The sequence below is a fragment of the Arachis hypogaea genome, chromosome 11 (assembly GCF_003086295.3).
Source record: "Arachis hypogaea cultivar Tifrunner chromosome 11, arahy.Tifrunner.gnm2.J5K5, whole genome shotgun sequence".
In the NCBI taxonomy this organism is placed as follows: domain Eukaryota; kingdom Viridiplantae; phylum Streptophyta; class Magnoliopsida; order Fabales; family Fabaceae; genus Arachis; species Arachis hypogaea.
In genome coordinates, this window is record NC_092046.1 from 100,227,802 (window position 1) to 100,232,362 (window position 4,561).

Sequence of the window (4,561 nt, forward strand, 5' to 3'; positions counted from 1 at the left end):
AGGGGGTTTTTCCTCTTTCAGAAGAAAGTTCAGAGGCTCTTTCATGTCCCCTGAATCCTCCAAATCAGGCTGAACATCTTTAAAGATGTCTTCTAACTCTGATTCGAGACTCTCAGCCATGTTGATCTCTTCTACTAAAGAGTCAATGAGATCAACTTTCATGCAGTCTGTTGATGTGTCTGGATGCTGCATGGCTTTGACAGTGTTCAACTTGAACTCATCATCATTGACTCTCAGGGTTATTTCCCCCTGTTGGACATCAATGAGGGATCGTCCAGTTGCTAGGAAGGGCCTTCCTAGAATGAGAGTAGCACTCTTGTGCTCCTCCATTTCCAGCACAACAAAGTCAGTAGGAAAAGCGAATGGCCCAACTCTGACAATCATGTCCTCAATCACGCCTGATGGGTATTTAGTGGAACCATCAGCAAGTTGGAGACATATCCGGGTTGGTTTAACTTCTTCAGTTAAGCCAAGCTTCCTGATAGTGGATGCAGGTATCAGGTTGATGCTTGCCCCAAGATCGCATAAAGCTGTCTTGGTACAATCACCTTCTAATATGCATGGTATCAGAAAACTCCCAGGGTCTTTAAGCTTTTCAGGAAAGCTTTTCAGAATGACTGCACTGCATTCTTCAGTGAGGAGAACTCTTTCTGTTTCTCTCCACTCCTTTTTATGACTCAAGATCTCTTTCATGAACTTGGCATAAGAAGGTATTTGCTCAAGTGCCTCTGCAAATGGAATCTTTATTTCAAGAGTCCTTAGATAATCTGCAAAGCGAGAAAATTGCTTATCCTGCTCCTCTTTCCGGAGTTTTTGAGGATAAGGTATCTTGGCTTTATATTCCTCAACGTTAGTGGTTAAAGAAGCCTTTTTAGAGGGGTTGCTATCAGCACTTGTGTGTGTCTGATCCCTCACTGGCAATTGAGTGCCAGAGTCAGAAGCTGGAGTGACGTTAGATGCCAACTCACTGTCTGTTCCTAGCGCCTGAACGCCAGAAATGTGCCCATGTTGGGCGTTCAACGCTGGATTCTGCCCCATTTCTGGCGTTGAACGCCAATCCTGCCTTGTTTCTGGCGCTGAACGCCAGTTTTGGGCATGGTCTGGGCGTTTAGCGCCAGCCTTCCACCCATTTTCTGGCGTTTTAGTGCCAGAATTATTTTTCCCTGGGCTCTTACTGTCCTCAGGTGAATCTTTGGTGGGTTGCTCATTTCTTGAATTTTTTATGCCTTGAGGTGGGGTATTTAATGTTTTACCACTTCTTAATTGAACTGCTTGGCATTCTTCTGCTATTTGCCTTGATAGCTGCTGCTTTGTTTGCTTAAACTGTTCGTCCATATGTATATTAGCTATCCTTGTCTCCTGTAGCCTGTCCTTGAATTCAGCTAGCTGCTTTGTTAGAAAATCCAATTGCTGATTGAATTCAGCAGCTTGTTTCACAGTACTGAATTCAGCAGTTACTATTTTAACCTCTTCATTCATGGAAGGGTTGCTGCTTAGATACAGATGCTGATTCCTGGCAACTGTATCAATGAGCTCTTAAGCCTCTTCAATTGTCTTTCTCATATGGATAGATCCACTAGCTGAGTAATCTAGAGACATCTGAGCTCCTTCTGCAAGCCCATAGTAGAAGATGTCTAACTGAACCCACTCTGAAAACATTTCAGAGGGGCATTTTCGTAGCATCTCTCTGTATCTCTCCCACGCATTATAAAGAGATTCATTATCTCCTTGTTTAAAGCCTTGGATGTCCAGCCTTAGCTGTGTCATCCTTTTTGGAGGAAAGTACTGATTCAGGAATTTTTCTGTAAGCTGTTTCCATGTTCTTATGCTGGCCTTAGGTTGGTTATTTAACCACCTCTTAGCTTGATCTTTTACAGCAAATGGAAATAGTAATAGTCTGTAGACATCCTGATCTATTTCCTTATCATGTACTGTGTCAACAATTTGTAAAAATTGTGCCAGTAACTCTGTAGGTTCTTCCTGTGGAAGACCGGAATACTGGCAACTTTGCTGCACCATGATAATGAGCTGAGGATTCAACTCAAAGCTACTAACTCCAATGGAGGGTATGCATATGCTACTCCCATATGAAGCAGTAGAGGGGTTAGAATATGACCCCAGAGTCCTCCTGGACTGTTCATTTCCACTTATGTCCATGATGGATATATGGATATAACTTGGACTGATTTATCTTTTTATTTATTTTATTTTATAAGAAGTAATACTTAAATAAAAAAATAACTAAAAAGAATTGAATTGAATAAAATTTTTTTCGTAAAGAAATAAAAATTAATTAGTTAAAAAAAAGAAATTTTTGAAAAAGAGGGAAGATATTTTCGAAAATTAGAGAGAGAGAGTTAGTTAGGTAGTTTTGAAAAAGTTAAGAAACAAACAAAAAGTTAGTTGTTTAGTTGAAACAAATTTTGAAAAGATAAGAAGTTAGGAAGTTAGAAGAGATATTTTGAAAAGATATTTTTGAATTTAGTGAGGAGAGAGAAAAACAATAAGATAGTATAAGATTTAAAATTTTTAGATCTAATGCTCCTTGTTTTTGAAAATTTTGGAGGGAAAACACCAAGGAACACCAAACTTAAAAATTTTAAGATCAAGACACAAGGAAAACTCAAGAACACTTTGAAGACTCACAAGAACACAAGAACATGAAGAAAGAACACCAAACTTAAAATTTTTAGAAAACCAAACCAAAATTTTCGAAAACCAAAGGGAATTCAACAAGAAAACACCAAACTTAAAGTTTGGCACACAATTTAATAGAGAAATTATTATTTATGAAAAAGGTTTTGAAAAGAATATAAAAGATTCTAACCCAATTACCAAGAACACAGATTAACGCTCTAGCCAAATGAGTTATGAATGTAACACTTGTTTTGAAGAAGAATTTTTTTTTTTTTTTTGAAAAATCAACAAGAAAACACCAAACTTAAAGTTTGGCACAGGATTCAATAAAAAAATTATTTTTGAAAAAGATTTTAAAAAATATGATAGCCAATTACCATGAACATAAACACCACGTTCTAACTAATTGAGCTATAAATTTAAAGTGTTTTAACAAGGGATAAATAATAAAAGATCTAAACAAAAAAGAAATTTTTCCTAATCTAAGCAACAAAATAATCCGTCAGTTGTTCAAACACGAACAATCCCCGGCAACGGCGCCAAAAACTTGGTGCACGAATTGTGAATCACACTTTTCACAACTCGTACCACTGACCAGCAAGTGCACTGGTCGTCCAAGTAATACCTACGTGAGTAAGGGTCGAATCCCACGGAGATTGTTGGTTTGAAGCAATCTATGGTTATCTTGTAAATCTTAGTCAGGAAGTCAATTATGTTTATCAAGTGAATTGCGAATAACCAGGAGAGCATGAATTAAAGTTACTTGTTATGCAGTAATGGAGAATGTGTTGGAGTTTTGGAGATGCTTTGTCTTCTGAATCTCTGCTTTCCTCTGTCTTCTTGTTCACGCACGCACGTCCTCCTATGGCAAGCTGTGTGTTGGTGGATCACCGTTGTCAATGGCTACCTTCCATCCTTCCAGTGAAAACTACGCTCACGCACTCTGTCACAGCACGGCTAATCACCGGTTGGTTCTCGATCCGGTTGGAATAGGATTTACTATCCTTTTACATCTGTCACTAACGCCCATCCTTCAGGAGTTTGAAGCTCGTCACAGTCATTGAATCCTTGAATCCTACTCGGAATACCACAGACAAGGTTTAGACTTTCGGATTCTCATGAATGCTGCCATCAGTTCTAGCTTATACCACGGAGATTCTGATTACGGAATCTAAGAGATACTCATTCAATCGTATATAGAACGGAGGTGGTTGTCAGGCACACGTTCATGATTTGAGGAAGGTGATGAATGTCACAGATCATCACCTCCATCACAGTTAAGCGCGAATGAACATCTTAGATAGGAACAAGCGTGTTTGAATGGAAAACAGAAATACTTGCATTAATTCATCGAGACACAGCAGAGCTCCTCACCCCCAACAATGGGGTTTAGAGACTCATGCCGTCAGAGAATACAAAGTTTAGATCTGAAATGTCATGAGATGCAAAATAAGTCTCTAAAAGTTGTTTAAATACTAAACTAGTAGCCTAGGTTTACAAAAATTGGATAAACTATGATGGATGATGCAGAGATCCACTTCTGGGGCCCACTTGGTGTGTGCTGGGGCTGAGACTTAAGCAATTCACGTGCAGAGGCAATTTGTGGAGTTGAACGCTAGTTTTTATGCCAGTTTGGGCGTTCAACTCCAGCTTTTGATCCTTTTCTGCGCTGGACGCCAGAATTGGGCAGAGGACTGGCGTTGAACGCCAGTTTACGTCGTCTATCCTTGTGCAAAATTATGGACTATTATATAATGCTGGAAAGCCCTGGATGTCTAGTTCCAACACAATTGGAAGCACGCCATTTCGAGTTCTGTAGCTCCAGAAAATCCACTTTGAGTGCAGGGAGGTCAGAATCCAACAGCATCAGCAGTCCTTTTTCAGCCTGAATCAGATTTTTGCTCAGCTCCTTCAATTTCAGCCA